Here is an 18250-nt window from a genome sequence, read left to right as displayed (position 1 = left end):
AAATTGATAAACTTCCACATTCAAAAGATTGCCTGCGTGGTTATTGTTTTTCTCAGAACAGTCTATCATTGTCTATCACTATTGTTTGGCTTTTGCACTGATTTTCTAAATCTTTACATTTCCAATATGTTTTGTTTATCACTTACCTTTTACAAATAAAAATCCGTTTAAAGGAGCACTGGCTTTCCTTTTGAGCTCTTGACCAATTCAGCCATCTTCAAGTAGGGTGCTTACACTTTTAAAGTATATTATCTTAATGCTCTACAAAAACTGACTTTGTACTGAGAGAGAGAGAGAGAGAGAGAGAGAGAGAGAGAGAGAGAGAAACTTGCTTCTTTTTACAAATTACTTGGGATTAGTGATTCGAATTAACTGACCAGTCAAAGATATTCTAATACAAAGTTTTTGCTTGTTGAATATATTTCACTTTGAAGTTTTTGTTTTCGAAGAATTTTCTATAAGCGGGCGCCATGCCACAATGGGCAAAGTTTCAGTTATCGGCGCCATTAGGTGCGATGATAGTTTATGGCGCCATAACATACCTAGCAAGAGGCACCATTAACCGAAACTTGATGCCACAAGTGCCATACATTGCTGAGTTTTGGTTAATGGCGGTTTTTGCTTATCAGCACCCCACCAAGAGCGGAACCCCACTGATAACCGGGGACTGACAGTAGTACACTTAATATTTGCATATTCCTGCACAAAGTAAGTATAAATATATAAAATAAAATAAAATTTTTTTTCAATTTTTTTCATTGTTTTAAATTCAATACAAAGCAAAATTGGTGAAAACAGTCACAATTTTTCTATGGAGTTGAAAAATATTATCTACTGTGTCGCAGACCCCCTAGGGCCTTCTCCTGGACACCCAGGGATATGCAAGGCCCAGTTTAAGGACCACTGGGAGTAGATAATGCAAACCATGCTTACACCCTGTTCCCATATCTTTGTAGTACGTACAATAAACTGTAATGACTAATGAGGATATTATTATTCACTGCCCCATATGTCTTTTCAATGCATGCGTGTATTTAAATATTTAAGTATATAGGGTACTTAATTTACCAATGTCACCCCTATCTATGTTAAAAGAAAACAGTAAGGCTTGAATACTATGAAAGAAAATCTGCATGCCTGAATACGTATAGGGATAATTTGATTAGTTTTCGCCTAGATAAGAGTACAGTGACAGTTGTGCTTTCACGCATAGCTGTAAGCCATATACTTATTTTTCAGGGTGGGGGCAGACCTGAATGGCCACATGGTAGGTGGAAATTACATAATTGGACATGTGCACGGAGGTCATGGGATACAAGAGTAAACACATCAAATAGAAAATGGAACACCTTATTACCTATAAGAGTGGTGGTCGATGCTCTCTGATTGATTACTTTTTTACAAAAGACAAAGGCTATTGGAAGTCAAAAACAGCAGTTATCCCAGGCGACCATGTACACCAACATAGATTTTTATGTATGGATTTGAAGCTGAATACATAAAGGAAAACCAAAACAAAAGGAGTATGGCAAATAAAGTGGTACAAATTATTATTAAAGGAATGGTGATAAGAGAAGAGTTTTAAAGGAAGGTGTTGGAAGAAACTGATCTAGAAATTGAAAATACTCTGGAATAGTGGACACATAATCAGCTGTAATTAAGAAGTATGGAAAGGAAGTACTTGGGGAAACATTTGGGATAATATGGGAGGAAAAGGAGAGATGGTGTTAGAATGAAGACATACAGAAGTCAGTGAGGGAAGGAGGCAGAAGAGAGAGATAGGCAGAATCAAAGTTAGGGGAGAACAAGGACAGGCTTAGGGAGAAAAACAAAGAGGTAAAGAAGGCAATAGCATACAATGATGTATACGTATACAGAACTGGGAACAAGGAAAAGGCTGAAGAAGACTCTTAAACTATCAAAGGTCAGAAAGAAAAGCACCCAAGATATCACACACACAGAGCAAATTACAGATCCAAATGGTACAGTACTTAGAAAGGAAGAAGACATCTTGAAGAGGTGGAAAGAATATTTTGAATGAAGAAAATGAATGAATGCTGAATGACAGGAAACGAAACTCATAAAAGAGGATGGACAAGTGAACATGGAATGGTAATAGGTTTCTCTAAGCAAGAGGTAGTACTAAAAGCCTTAGGAAGATGAAGAATGGGAAGGCAACAGGACTGGACTTGATCCCACTTTAAGTATGGAAAGCCACTTGGAGATGGAGGAGTGGAAACAATCCTTTAGATTCTAATGGAAAAGTTTTTAGATCAAGGGAGAATACCAGAGGAATGGAGTGGAAGTAAACTGGTGGCAATTTTCAAAGGCAAGGCTTTGGCTGTGAGGGAGGATTTAAGCATGGAGGAGTTGATGAAACAGAAGTGCACCACAGAGGCAGATGGAAGCTGCTTATCCAAAGCGGTGACCCCAATCTGAGATGTTGATGATGATAAGAGCCCGGCCATCCCTTAAGGGTTAACCAAGCATGACTTTATCTCATATGTTGAACTTTTTTCATCTTTTTAATCTACTATATCCAGCCTTCTGGAATTTACTAACAAATTTCTAATAACTGAAGAATACCAGTTGCTAATGTGGTTTGATAAGGTTGGTTATAACATGTCACCTGATTAAGGACAGTATGTATTGTCTAAAGTCTGGACTAAAAATGATTCGGGTGAAATTAGTTCTAATCATGAATCTTCATAACATTCGCTTACTCTTAACCATGATGGGATTTTGGAATAACAATTATGACAACTATTGTTGTCATTAAGTATTGTAGTACATCTGTTCTTGCATGAAATGGATGCAAATCAATATTGCAGAACCTCCTCATCATTTTTTTGTACTACTTATGACTTCCTAGCAAGCCTTAAAACACTACTAACTCTTTTCATAAATAATAATAATAAAAAAAAAAAAAAAAAAAAAAAAAAAAAGAGTGACTCACAAATATGTATGCCCCAATTGAGTGACAACTGCAATCTGTTGATCCTCTGACCAGCTCATAGGAGATCCTACTAAAACTGTCATCGCAATCGGGATACCTTGCACCAGCTGTCTCACCTCAATTTTCTCCAACATTTCTGAAAGAGCATAAATAAAATAATATACACTGGCACCTCATTGGGAAAACGAACCCGCTATGATTGATAAAATACAAACTTTCTCTCTACATTACCAGACTTACTGCATGTTCGTCAAGTCCAGCAAAAGAAAAATTAATTAATACAGTGGACCCCATATTCACGGGGAATGCATAGCAGACACGCCCCGCCCCGTGAATAGTTAGAACCCGCAAATAGTTGGAACCCCGTATAAAAATGCTTAAAATGGCCTATTTTGTTAGCTAAAACTCAAGAAAAACACACTAAAAATTTTAATACCTAGTTTTTTTAATAGTTTTATCACAAAAAGTGCATTTTATGATGAAATTGATAAAAAAAAAAAAAAAAAGGAATTTTTTTTTTGGATATTTCTCATAGAAAAATACAGTAATCCCTCGGCTATTGCGGGTGTTAGGTTCCAGGTAAACCCCCGCAATAGCCGAAAAAACCGCAAAGTACATATAGAAATCTACAGTATATGTTTTTCATAATTTTTCTTATTCTTTTTTTATCTTTATAAATTTAAACTTTTTATAAACCCTCCCAACAATTATAGTTAATACCCTCCCAACAGTCTTACACAAACCCTTTATACCCTCTCAAAACAATTTTTAAAAACTAAAAATTACTTTTACATGCTTTGCGTAAAAGAAAAATGAAATTTTCATTATTAAAAATGAAGTTTTATTGTATACTTACCGAACAATTATACAGCCGTGATTTCCACGAGCGGAGGAGACTAAATTCAAATTTAGCGCGTAGGCATCGCCAACACTGGTGGTGATGACGTCATCTCCTCCACTCGTGGGGAGAACCAGGTACAACTGCCCAGGTGAATCCACCTAAGGGGAGGAGGGTGGGTATAATCATAATTGTTCGGTAAGTATACAATAAAACTTCATTTTAATAATGAAAATTTCATTTTTATTGTAGTGTCTTACCGAACAATTATACAGCTAATTCACATTTATGGGAAGGTGGGATTCAGTGGCACCACTAGTATTTCTAAATGGTTAAAATTTATTACAATACCAGTAAACACTCGAGGTGTCTGTTGTACCTTACCTTGTAAGAGAGCTACAGCAGACTGTTACTGCCTCTGGTCGGTGCTCTTCTTACTATTGTAGAGGAATTGGAATTTGACCAAGTTAGCCTCTACAGGAGTGGAATCCTTCCGTAGTTCAAGCGAGTCAAGGTGACTGACGGAGGATAGTAACAACAAAGATTGCCTTGCCCTGGGTGGCTAAGACCAGAAATTCAATCATACAAAACATTTGTCACCAACACCAGATTTAAAAACATATATACCCAACCATTATAAAATCTGACCTAACAGACTGGTGAGTATCCCAGGTACTCAGTACCCCCAGCTTCCCTTGAACTCGACAACCTATTTCAAGGTGAAACGTTAGCATAGAAGTGACGACCCCTGTGCCGTTTCTCCCAACACCATGCCAGAAACCGCCACCGGCCACCTGCACCGTTCTACAATTCTCGAAACCGTTTCTATCTCTTTGAGATAATGACTCGCAAAAACCGAATTCGATCTCCAGAACGTGCTCTGAAGAATCGAGCTAAAGATAAATTCTTTCTAAATGCTAAAGAAGTTGCCACTGCTCTAACCTCGTGAGCTTTAAAAACTCTCAGAACGGAAAGATTGTCGTTCTCGGACTGCGAGTGAGCTTCCCTGATAAGCTCTCTAATAAAGAATGATATAGCATTCTTAGAAAGAGGACGAGAGGGATTTTGACCGAGGTCCAGAGCTTAGAATATTGTCCTCTAACATCCTTAGTGGCAAGAAGATACTGCTTATAGCCCTGACTGGACCATAAGAGCCTTTCTTCCTCCTCATGTCCAACCAAATCAGATAAGTTCCTAACCACAAAACTCCTCGGCCAAGGATTAGATGGATTCTCGTTTTTGGCTAGAAAGGTCAAAGATACCGAAAAACCCACAGCATTGCCTTGAGAGAAACCAGACTCTTTTGTCTATAGCGTGCAATTCGCTGACACGCTTAGCAGAAGCTAGTGCAATAAGAAAAAGTGTCTTCTTAGTCAAGTTCCTGAGTGAAGCCGACTTCAAAGGCTCAAATGGTGGCCCCATGAGGAACTTAAGCACCACATCTAAGTTCCAAGCCACTGTATCCTGCGGGAGCTTAGTGGTTTCGAAAGACCTAATGAGGTCCGACAGATCTGTATTGGAGGAAAATCCAACCCCGATGTCGAAAAACCGAAGAAAGCATGGCTCTATATCCTCTGATCGTCGAAGGAGCCAGTTTCTTAAGAGTTCCTAAGAAATAGAAGAAAATCTGCTATTTCCGTTAAAGAGTCGCAGAAGTAGAGACTTTAGCACCTCTACACCACTCTCTGAAGATTCTCCACTTCCCTTGATAGAGTTTGTTAGAAGACTCTCTCCTACAACGAAGCGATAGCTTCTGCACTCTTCTTGAAAACCCTTTCGCTCTGACAAGATTTCCGGACAGTCTGAACCCTGTCAGAGCTAGAGTGGACAGGTTTGGTGGACCCTCTTGCAGTGAGGTTGTTTGAGAAGCCACTTCTCTGGAGGAAGAAGTCTGGGGAAGTCTACTAACAACTGGAGAAGGTCCGGGAACCACTCTTTCCTGGGCCAAAAGGGAGCAATTAACGTTAGTGTTACATTGCTGTGCGACATGAACTTGTCAGCACCTCTCCTTATTAGACCGACGGAAGGGAATGCATAAGCTTCCAGACCCGACCAATCCAACAGCATTGCGTCCACCGACCAAGCTAGAGGATCTGGAAACTGGAGAACAAAAGAGAGGAAGACGGCTGTTCCTTGATGTCGCGAACAGGTCTATAGCGGTCGTCCCCAAAGGCGCCAAAGTTTCTGACAAATCTTGTTGTCCAAAGTCCACTCTAGAGGTAACACTTGCTGTTGACGACTTAGCTCGTCCGCCAGGATGTTCATCTTTCCCGGAACAAATCTCGGGACTAGCTGAACCTTCGCTTCGTTTTGACCACAGGAGGAGATCCTTGGCTACTTCGTATAGAGAGAAAGACTGAGTCCCCCCCTGTTTCCGCACGTACGAGAGAGCCGTGGAGTTGTCGGAATGCACTGCCACTACCTGACCTTCTACTAAGCTCCGAACTGTCTGAGCCCAGGAAAATTGCTAAAAGTTCCTTTACATTTATGTGGAACTTCTTCTCCTTCTCCGACCAAGCTCCTGAAGTCCGTTGATTTCCCAGCAGGGCTCCCCAACCTGTGTCCGATGCGTCGGAAATGAACTGTAGGTTCGGGAGGATGGGTCGTAAATCTAACCCTTCTTCCAACCTTCCCCGAGAGAGCCACCACCTTAGGTCCTCTTTTATTTGATCTGTGACAGGAAAAGGTAAATCGAGTCTGGTTGCGTCTTCCTGCACCAAGAGGCTCTCAGAAAAAACAATGCAGAGGTCTCATGTGCAGTCTTCCCAACGTCACAAATTTCTCCACTGACGTCAATTTGCCCAGGAGCTCATCCACTGATTGGCAGAACTTACCTTTTTGTCCAAGAACTCCTGAACTGTCTCCAGACAGCCTTGGACCCTCTTCGGGGACAGAAAAAGCCCGAAAAACTTGAGCATTCAGAGTCATCCCCAAATAAAGGATGCTCTGAGATGGAACCAACTGGGACTTCTGTTTGTTGACCAGAATTCCTAACTTTCTGGCAAGATCCAGAGTTGTTCCAAGGTCCTTCATGCACCGACCTCTCTTGATTCCGACCGTGAGAAGCCAATCGTCCAGATAGAGGGAGATTCTTACTCCTAAAATGTGCAGCCAGCTTCCTATCGGGGATAGAACCCTGGTGAAAACTTGAGGAGCGGTCGCCAGTCCGAAGCAAAGCCGCCCAAAACTGAAAACACCTTGCCTCTTCGAACATGAACCTCAGGTACTCCGAGATTCGCGATGTATCGGAATGTGAAAATAAGCGTCTTGCATGTCCAGAGAAACCATCCAATCCCCCTGTCTGATGGACTCCAGAACCGACCGAGTGGTCTCCATATGAAATTTTGTTTTCTGGACATGCAAGTTCAGGGCGCTCACATCCAAAACCAGCCTCCAGCCCCCTGATGACTTGGGAAACTACAAAAAGGCGATTGTAAAAGCCTGGAGGAAAATCCTCTTCTATCTGTTCTACAGCTTCTTTGAGAACAAGCGCTTCCACTTCCGCGGCTAGCGCCAGAAATTTGTCTGAGCCCGGAGAGTATGCCTGGAATGGAATTGGCACAGGTGAGAGCGAGGGAGGTGAAAACAAGAGAGGAATACGATAGCCGAAAACTTGAGTACTTGCACTACCCAGGCTTCTGCTCCTCTGTTTTCCCATTCCTCCCAAAACAGAGCCAGCCTGGCTCCCACTGGTGCATGAAGAACCGAGCTTTCATTTGGAAGGGTTTGTTAACCTTGGCCGAGGTCTTTGACTGAGGTCGCAAATTCGACTTCGGCCGAAAGAAGCGCTTGGGCTTTCTCCCTCGAAAAGGCGCTTGGGCCTGAGGAGAAACCGAAGGAAACAGTCTCCAAAGGAGCTTTAGGTCTCTTAGTAGACTGTGCCAGTAAATCCAAAGTAGATTTCTTAATACTAGCGCCGACGAAATTGACAACACTACATCGTCTATAAAGAGGTTATCTTTCACAAAGGAGCAAACAAGAGAGCAGACTTCTGTTGGGAAGTAACCCTTTTAGAAGCAAAGGAGCACCAAGTTGCCTTTTCTTAAGGGTACCAAAGGCGATGAGCGAAGCTAACTCATCACATCCTTCCCTAATGGATTTGTCCGCACAGGACAGAACACCAATCCAATCCTCCGCTAACTCCTGTGAAAGAGAAGGACAGTCTTCGATCTTGGCCGCTAAAGCGCCAATAGTCCAATCAAGGAAGCTAAAGACTTCCAAAAGTTTAAATTGGTTCTTTACAACGTGGTCCAACTCAGGCGCTGTAAAGAAAACTTTCGCTGCGGCGAAAGCAGATCTTCTAGAGGAGTCGATTAAACTGGAGAAGTCTCCCTGGGAGGAGGCAGAAAACTCCCAGAGAAGGAGCTTCCCCAGTTACATAAAACCTATACCTCTTACGAAGCAACTAGAGGGAGGGTAAGCAAACAGCGGCTTCCCTAAGTCTCTTTCATAGACATCCATTTCTCCGTCTCTTTCAACGAATGTCTAACCGCTTTAGATAGAACTTTTGTTTTGGGAGGAGAGGGTCTGAAGTTTTCCTCCTCATCAAAAAAGTCGAAGTTGGGGAGCGCGGAGCCGCTTTCTCAAAATAATCTGGATAAGATACCAGAAGAAATCTAAGGAGACGTTGAATAACATGAAAGGGTGATGTGAATCCTCCTCCTCTACTTCTTCCTCATTCTCCGATACCGCCGAAGAAGTAGACGGGACTACAACCGGATCTGAAGGTTTCGAACCACCCTTGGACTCATTCATCCAGTTGGTTAACATCTCTAACTGCTTGCGCAAAGGCGCCAGAGACGAATAAAAAACAGTTAACGTAGGCTTGGAAGAGCCTAAATGTTCAGCAGGAGGCGGAAAAACTACTTGCGCCTCGCTCGGAGCCGCCGAAATTCGAGGCGAAACAGGCGCATCAGGCGTAACAGACGAGAAAGCGCCTAAAGAAACACCCTTAGAACTGCTAGCTACAGCGCTAAAACCACAATCTCTACTAGTAGATGGAGCCGAAAAAGGAACAGATTGAGGCGACGAACGAGCCGCTACGGCCGAGGCGCAACCCTACTCTCAGGGCTCCTTATACCGCTTGACTGGAGGAGGCGAAGAATCAGCGCCTGAACGCCTCTTTAGGGACGCGAAACGGGCGAATCTCGCCAAGAGCGCCGCGCAACCGGAGACGAAATCGCTTGAATCATTCGAAAGGCGTCTAACCGCAACACCTTTCCAACGCTTAACCGAGCCCTGTTGAGGCGCAACAGGCTCAACAAGAGAGGCGCCTGTCTGTGGGCAAATCCCGATCGACTCCCTTGGACTTCCGGTATGTCTTCTCCCCGGTGCGGGGGAGCTGGACAGTGACTTTGTCTAGGAGACGCGTCAGGACAGACAGACGCACCCTCAACTACACTCTACTGAAGCCGCTTTTTCTCCAAAAACGTCTTAACCGAATTACCAAGTTGCATAACCGTATTCGCTAGTACCGAAAATTTCTGATCGAACCTCGATTCCAGACTGGCAATGGTGTCGGAAGAAACTACACGGGAAGCCGGAGAAGTGGGATTAGTAGGAGGAATAGGAGGTGTAGTTAAAGGAGACATAATTTGAGGAGAAACAGAAGGAACAGATGCATCGCAAGACGAAGCAGAGCTAAGCATACTTTCCCTAGCGCTGCTTTTCTAATTCTGTCTTTACTAATTTCTCCTCCGAGTATGAACTAAAAACTTCCATTGAGAATCAGTCTAATCACTACACTCGTTACATGTTCGATCTGCTGAACAAAACCTGTCCCCTACACTTAACACATTTAGTGTGAGAATCATACTCTAACTTGGATAATCTAGTTTACATCCTGAGATGCAAAACCTAACTCCCGACGGACTAGAAATCCGACATGGCAACGCCATAAATAAATATGCAAAATAACAACAACGCCAAAAAAGAGTACTTCACCAATTCCGAAGATCAAATCCACAAAAAAAAACGCGAAGCAAAGTCATCCAACCGCACAACCACCGATGTTCACCGGACGCCGGCAGGAAAAGAATTGGATTCACCTGGGCAGTTGTACCTGGTTCTCCCGCGAGTGGAGGGAGATGACGTCATCACCACCATGTTGGCAACGCCTACGCGCTAAATTTGAATTTAGTCTCCTGCCGCTCGTGGAAATCACGGCTGTATAATTGTTCGTAAGACACTACAATAAAAAATTAAAATCGGAACACTCACACTGAAGATCTTCAATGAAACCTAAAGGCTCGAATAATGCCTTGATCCATGGGCTGAATCAGTGATGTTGTGTTAGGCAGTAAGAATTCAAACTGTACACCCTCATACAACAGATCGATTGCGTGGACTCCAGCACTGTCCATCACAAACAAGCACTTTAAAATCAAGGCCTTTTTCAGCCAGATAAATCTTGACTTCAGGGATGTAGCACTGGTGAAATCAGTCAGATGTCAGTGCTTTCATTATCCAGGCCTTTTGATTATGCATCCAATGCACTGGCAGTAAGTTTTTATTTCTGTTTTCAAGGGCCCTTGGGTTTTTGGACTTGTAAATCAGCGCTGGCTTTATCATAAAACCAGCAGCATTACCACACATTATAAGTGTGAGGCGATTTTTGTAAGCCTTGAATCCAGGGGCTCTGGCCTTTTCCTCCTTCATAATGAAAGTTCGCAATGGCATACGTTTCCAGAGGAGACCAGTCTCATACATGTTAAATACTTGTTCATGTAAATAACCCCCTTCATCAATAATTGCCTGGAACGTCTCGTTTATGTATTCATCAATGGCCAGTTTACCAGCAGAGGCTGCTTCTCTATGCAGGGAGATGCTTTTAAGGTTGAACCTCTTCTGAAATTTATCAAACCAGCCCTTGCTGGCATTAAATTCAGTTGGTTTGATAGGAGATGCCATAGAAGGTCCTGGTTCTGGGTAGTCGTCACCACCATCGTAATCTGTCATAGAACTGCCTGGCCTTCTCGTGTATGGTGTTGGATCCAGTGCTAAGTCCTTTTTTCTGCAGTCGCTAATCCAAACGGCTTATGCAGAATCAATCCTTACAATGGCCTTATTGCGGGAAGTTACTACCCTTTCCGCCATCGTATTAACAGTAACATTTGCAGTCCCTTATGTTCCTCTCGTCCTTGATATAAGGTAGATTCATTGACGCCATAATGGCGGCCTACATCCGCAAAGCTTCTCCCTTCCTTCAGCATGTCGAGGAGTTCAATCTTCTCTGCTATAGTAAGCATCTTCCTACGACGCTTGGGTTCACTGCCAGAAGCCTTAGAAGGTGCAGAACCTTTGAAGGCAACATGGGCTTAATCAAATTCACAATGTTACCCAAAAAAATCCAAAAAAATCACTAACAACACAGATAAGGATGCAGAACTACATCGCGTACGGATGCGTAGAAGCGATCTGGACAACATGGGATGATGAAACACCGAATTGCTGCTTGAAAGAGGTCCCTCCTGTGGTGGGACAGCCAATTAGCAGCCAGGATACCAGTGTGCTGTGATTGGTACTGTCTCCTCTACCGACCAATAACGTGCCTTGTATGAAATCATCTGGGCAAGATATGCTACGCTTCCCGAGTTTCGTTTTCTATAAAGAGACGCGATTCTATGTATCACATACCGCATCTTCTTAACATCAAAAAAAAATTTGAAAATTGCTTTTTAGCCTGCCGAACCAAATTTCTGCATTTTTATTTATTAATTTACTTTAAAAACTATTTAATTTATGACTAAAAAATTACTATTTTTTATAAAAAAAATAGTTAAAATTGGAAAAAAAATATAAGACGTATCTGCCCTCAGAAACCTGTGATATAGATTTATATGTATTTATAATCCACAATGTACCGAGGGCGCGATAGGTGAACCGCGATATGGCGAGGGATTACTGTACCGTGAATAGGCGAATTTACCGCAAATAATGGGGGGATAAATTCCCGAGAGATCCACGAATGCAAATACGGGGGCCCACTGTAGTACAGTCATACTCCTACATACAAAAGTCCCTACGTACGAAAAATCCAGGTTACGAAGGCAAAGACGAAGATTTTTTGGCTTCTGTGTATGAAAATAATTCAGGTTGTGAAAGGGTGTACGTACTGTAAAGTCCAAGATTCGCCCAGGGCCACCAAGAACAATTTTAAAACTCGTGCGCCACCAACTCATAGACTCGCAATCATCCCCCCGCTCTCCCATTGGTTCTTGATGCTAGTCACCGCCGTAAGATCTGCTCTCCTGATCAGCATCTGTCCCATCATGCCTTTATGTAAAGGCGTTTCTTGACCATTTCGTTGCGGCGGCAGCGTTATCGTAAACACCTGGAATTCGTTCGTTCACATAAATTTAGTTTGATTACGTAAATTCGTGTTTGTGATTTCACTTTCATTGTACTGTAAGTTTACTTATTGTGTTGTGAGTGAACTTAATTACTTACGTTATTAGCCATGGGTCCCAAGAATGTTGCCTGAAGTTCACAGAAAGAAGAGGATGCTTTCTCTGGAGACAAAGATGGAGATAATCAAGAAATGTTAATGTTTTCTGCCATTTGTTAATGTGTTTCGTAAAGTTTAGTGTTAATGTTTTCTGCCATTTTTTAATGTGTTTTTTCATAAGTTAAATGTTCATGTTTCCTTGCCATTTGTCCTCCTCCTCTGTCGCCACTTTCGGACATCGCCTCACTTGAAAGGTAAGGATCCACATTTTACTACATACGTACGTACAGTATTTCTTGTACCCTGTACACTAATACAGTTTACAGTGGACCCCCCCCCCCACCCCCGTATTCGCGTTCTCCAGATTCGCGGACTCCACATTCGCGTATTTCTTTCTGGAACGTTTCCCACATTATTCGTGGAAAATTCGCATATCCACGGTGTTTTTCTATGAAAAATATCCACAAATTCCTGGGTTTTTTTTTTATCAATTTCATCAGAAAATGCACTTTTTGTGATAAAACTATATAAAAAAAAACCAAGTATAAAAATTTTAAGTGGGTTTTCTTGTTTTAACTAACAAAATAGGTTGTTTTCAGCATTTTATAAGGGTTCCATCTATTTGCCGGGGGGGGGGTGGGGGGGGGGTTATGCATCCCCGCGAATATGGGGGGACCACTGTATTTACAGGTACAGTCACGGTTAGGTTAGGTACTGAATGGTCCAAATATGTTATTGTCATGATACAATATAGTTTGTTCATACTTACCTTGGCAGATATATATATAGCTGTATTCTCCGACGTCTGGACAGAATTTCAAAACTCCCCGGCACACGCGGGGGTGGGCGGCCCAGGGGTTGGTTAGTACCCATTCCCGCCGCTGGGAGGCGGATATCAGAACCATTCCCATTTTCTCTTCAAGAGTTTTTCAATACCAACTGTCCCCTTGAGGGAGGTGGGTGGGTGGGTACTTAATTATATATATCTGCCAGGTAAGTATGAACAAACTTATCGTATAATGACAATAACATTTTGTTCATGAAACTTACCTGTCAGATATATATATAGCTGAATCCCACCATTGGAGGTGGAAGGACAGAATAGAAGGATTTTAGGAAACAAATTACATGCAGATGATTGACATCTTGGTTCCTTACCTGTTAGCATAGCTGACTTCGTGATTACTGTCACCCAAGTCTGCTTCTGGTTTACTAGAGTCTCCAGCAAGGTAGTGACCTATATAGCTGGTGAGTTTCTAGATGATCTGTCAACGGGAGCGTGACCACAATGTGACTAGACCATATTGACCATACTGTGAGGGCAACGAAGCTAAAAACCACCACCTGACCTAACCTATCGAAGTTAGTCCCATAACTTCTAAGCTAAAGAAAGGGAAAGCGCCTCAAGTGACCAACCCTTCAACCATAAACCAACACCATAAAATCAAAAGCACACCTATCCCTTTCCTATAGATAGGATTCGTGCTGCTTCCTGCCCCCAACCCCAATAACATTTCTGAGGATAGTATGGTCCTAGCGACTCGCAGTTCTCATATGCCGTCTTCACATCCCGCAGGTAATGTGAAGCGAACACAGAGTTGCTTCGCCAAAAAGTAGCACTAATGATATCGCTGAGTGGCCATATTCTTTTGAAATGCCCATTGAGGTTGCGACAGCTCTACCTCATGGGCTTTATTTTTCAAAAGTTTCAGATCACCATCCGGGCAGGGCACATGGGCCTCCCTGATGGTGCTTCGTAAAAAAGAATGCCAGTGCATTTCTTCGACATAGGAAAGTCGGGTCTCTTAACAGAGCAACATAGATTTTCAGAAGGACCCCGCCCACAGTCTTTAGTCTTTGCAAATAAAATTTGAGAGCCCTGACAGGGCACAGGGACTCTCTCTGGCTCTTTGTCCCGATGAACTCTGCTAACCCCTTGATTTCAAAGGTTTTCGGCCAGGGGTTAGATGGGTTTTCATTCTTAGCTAAGAAATTAGGATTCAGGGAGCACACTGCACTGTGTCCTCTGAAACCCACATATTTACTCATTGCTTGAATTTCTTTCACTAACCCTTTTGCCGTGGCAAGAGCAGTTAGGAAAATCGCCTTTCTTGTAGTGTCTTTCAACAAGGCAGCATGCAGAGGTTCAAACTGGAGCCGACATCAGAACCTTAGAACTACGTCAAGGTTCCATGATGGGACCTTCGATTGCGGTACTTTCGTTGTTTCAAACGATCTCAAAGATCGTGAAGGTCTTTATCATTTGTCAGGTATAACCCTCTGTGACGGAAAAACAGCCGACAGCATACTCTTATATCCTTTTATTGTTGGCACTTGCAAGTCTGTCCACATTTCTCAAATACAGGAGAACTGCAGCGATTTGGTTCACAGAGGTCGTGGAGGAGGAAATACCTTTCTTCCTACACCACCTCCTGAAGACAGCCCACTTCGATTGATAAACGCTCGAGAGGAAGCTCTTCTCGCATTGGCAATAGCTCTGCCACTGGTCTTGAAAAACCTCTCGCTCTGGCCAACTTCTGATAGTCTGAACGCAGTCAGATCAGAGCGGAGAGGTTTCCGTGGTACCTCTCGAAGTGGGGCTGTTTGAGAAGATCTACTCTCTCTGGCAGGGTTCTTGGGAAGTCTACCAGAAGAGACATGACCTCGTGAACCAATCGCTTGAGGGCCAAAAGGGGGCGTTCAGAGTCATTCTCGCTCCTGGCGACGCAGCAAACTTCCTTATTACCTCTCCTAAGAGTTTGAACGGGGGAGAGGTGTAAACGTCCATCCCCGTCCAGACCCATAGGATGGCATCTATCGCTATTGCTTCCGGGTCGAGAACTGGAGAGCAATAAATCGGAAGCCTCTTCGTTTTCGAGGTTGCGAAGAGGTCGACTAGCCGGTCGTCCCCACACTTCCATAGTTCTTGGCAAACCTCTAGATGGAGGGTCCATTCTGTGGGAAGCATCTGATGTGACGGCTTAAAAAGATCCGCTCGAACATTTGTATTCCTGAAATGAACCTTGTTAGGATCACTATGCTTCGAGCTTTCGCCCATAGAAGGATGTCTCTCGCTACCATGAACAGTGATCGAGAGTGTCCCCCCCTGCTTTTTGATGTAAGCGAGAGCCGTAGTGTTGTCCGAGTTGATCTGGACAACTCGGCCCACCAATCGTTCTTCGAAGAATTGAAGAGCCAACCGAATGGCCTCCAACTCTTTTAAGTTTATGTGCCAGACCTCTGTTCCCCTCTCCAGAGCCTGACACTTCCTCCTTGCCTAGTGTTGCTCCCCAGCCCACCATGGAGACGTCTGAGAACAACACTAGGTCGGGGCTCAAAAGGTTGAGGGACAGTCCTTCCGAAAGTTTGATTGGATCTTGCCACCACTTCAGTGATCCTTGACCGCTTGTGAGATCACCAAAAGTCGAGTCTAGGTTCTGTTTGTCCTTCCAGTTTCTGCCAGAAAAAACTGGAGTGGCCTGAGGTGCAACCTCCCTAGGAAACAAACTTCTCCAGCGAAGAAATGGTTTCCAGCAGACTCATCCATTCCTTGCGCAAGCATTTTTCTTCCCTAAGAAAAGCTGACACTTTTTCTAAGCATTCTGTGACGTTCCTTTTGATGGAAAAGCTTGAAAAGCCGCTGAATCCATCTGAATCCCCAGATACACGATGGCCTGCGTGGGATCAGATGGGACTTCTCGTAATTGACTATTAGGCCCAGGGCCTTCGTCAGCTGCAATGTCGTTTGAAAGTCTCCAGGCACCTGACTCCGAAGACGACCTGATTAGCCAGTCGTCCAGGTAGAGCGAGACTCTTATCTTCGTAGGTGAAGCCATTTTGCTACATTCCGCATGAGGAAAGTGAAAACCATGGTGCCGTACTCAGACCAAAGCAAAGAGCCCTGAACTGGAAGACCTGCCCTTTTAAGACGAACCCTCAGGAACTTCCTTGATTGAATATGAATCGGGACGTGGAAATAAGCGTCTTGGAGGTCCAATGACACCATCCAATCTCCTGGTCTCAAAGCCCCTAACACAGACTGAGACGTTTCCATCCTGAACTTTTCCTTCCTCACAAAAAGGTTCAGTTTGCTGACATCTAGGACAGGTCTCCATCCCCCAGACTGCTTCGGAACCAGGAATAACCTGTTGTAGAAGCCTGGGGAATCTAACGTTAGGACTTCTTCTACGGCTTTCTTTTCTAGCATTTGGTCTAGAAGGTCGAGCAAATACTGTGCTTCTCTGGCTGGTATGCGGGCGACATGTCTATCGGCTTCGTGCTCAAAGGAGGAGCAGAGAGGAAAGGGATCTTGTATCCTCTCTCGATCACATCTAGGGACCAGGTGTCTGACCCTATCATCCTCCATGCCTGAGCAAACAAGGTGAGTCTCGCACCGACAGGTGCCTGAAGGGCAGAAATGTCAATTTTTTCCTTTCTTAATTGAAGAGGCCTTGCCTCTAAAGGACCCCCGTAGTCTCAAAAAACCTCTAGAAGAAGGTGCTCCACGAAAGGGCTTAAATTTCTTCTTGGGGGCTTGCGCGGTTGAAGTAGAAGCCTGGGGAGTAGGGCGTCTGGAAGACTGAGTCAAGAGGTCCTGCGTTGCTTTCTCCTGCAAATTAACCGACAGATCCTTAATCATGGACTGCGGGAACAGATGTGTAGAGAAGGGGCGTACAACAATTCTGCCTTCTGCGCAGGAGAAACCGCTTTTGCCACAAAACTGCAATAGAGAGCTCTCTTTTTCAGCAGTCCGGTAGCAAAATGAGATGCTAATTCATCAGAGCCATCCCTTACTGCTCTATCCATGTAAGCCAGCACACTTGAAAGTTCTTCCAAAGAAATAGAGACTTGACTTCTAGATTGTAAATCCAAGGCCCCCAAGCACCAATCCAGAAGTTAACACTTCCAGCGTCTTAAATATTCCTTTGAGATGATGATCTGTTTCTGACATCGTCCAAGAAACCTTCGCTGATGACAAATAAGACCTCCTCGGAGCATCCACTAAATTTGCGAAATCGCCTTGAGAAGAAGACGGCGCTTTCATCCCGCTTCTTCTCCCGTTTCGTACCAGATCCCCACTCTCCCGTTCTCAGTCTAGATGGGGGAAGAGCAAAAGAAGTCTTTCCTTTAGCCTTCCTTGAGTCCATCCAATCCTGAATTCTCTTGAACGCTCTCTTCGCAGAGAGCGAAGTGGCCATTTTAACGAAGCCCAGGCTAATTGTGAAGGGGAGAGCAAGGAAACTGGCGCTTGAAAATTATCTGGGAACAAGTTCTTATAATCTGAAGCCGCTGACGCTGTCAGCTCCTCATCATCCGTAGGGCACGAATCACCAAAAGAATCTCTCTCTCGAGTAGCAGTGTCCTTCAAAGATCGCGATGATAATAATCCTTGAGGTCCTGTTCGCAAGAGGGTCCTCTTGTTGAAGAAGAGTTTGAAGTAACCAATCGTTGTTTCCTTGTTATCTTCGACACTTTAATATCTGACGCTTTGGACTCGAGCGTCCTGGCGAGCGCCCGATGTGCAAGACGCTGCACGTCCTGAGAAGCGTCTGCTCGAGCGTCCTGGCGAGCGCTCCGCTGCGTAAGACGCCGAGCGTCATAAGAAGCGTCTTGTCCCGAACGTCCTGAAGAAAAACTTCGATGCACAGAACGTTGAACACTATCTGACGCTCCTTTGTTAAAGCGTCTTGATTATCGTCATGCAAAACAGATGAACAACAGACCGTGAACTTCTGTCGTGGATTTCTGAGCGTTCTCGGCCTTTTGACAAAGACGCCGGCTGCCTGTGCTGCAACTCACGTCTCCGTCAAATTCGTCGTCTCCTAGACGCCTTTTCATGAGGAACGCATTCACGTTCTCGAATGAGTCGGCTACTAGGAGGAGACTCAAAGGCCGAAAAACGAGGAGGAGCCGGGGACTGCCTAGTCCTCTTAACAGACAGCCACCGATCCTTCCTCCGATGACTAGGTTTCTGCTCTTTCTTCGCAAAATAGGAAGCCAACTGCTTTTG

General features: G+C 44.0%; 1 protein-coding gene across 1 annotated transcript in view; it reads right to left on the bottom strand.

The window, feature by feature from the left end:
* The window catches only part of LOC135212180 (T-cell immunomodulatory protein-like), a 53391-nt gene that overhangs the window by 22380 nt on the left and 12761 nt on the right, over positions 1-18250 (bottom strand). Inside the window, exon 2 of the mRNA XM_064245626.1 lies at positions 2957-3092. The gene's annotated coding sequence lies outside the window, so the exon portion shown is untranslated. The remainder of the gene's footprint in view (positions 1-2956; positions 3093-18250) is intronic.

Source organism: Macrobrachium nipponense, chromosome 40, assembly GCF_015104395.2.
Source record: "Macrobrachium nipponense isolate FS-2020 chromosome 40, ASM1510439v2, whole genome shotgun sequence".
NCBI classification, from domain to species: Eukaryota; Metazoa; Arthropoda; class Malacostraca; order Decapoda; family Palaemonidae; genus Macrobrachium; species Macrobrachium nipponense.
The sequence above is the reverse complement of the archived record's forward strand: the minus strand, read 5'-3'. Positions and strand labels throughout refer to the sequence as shown.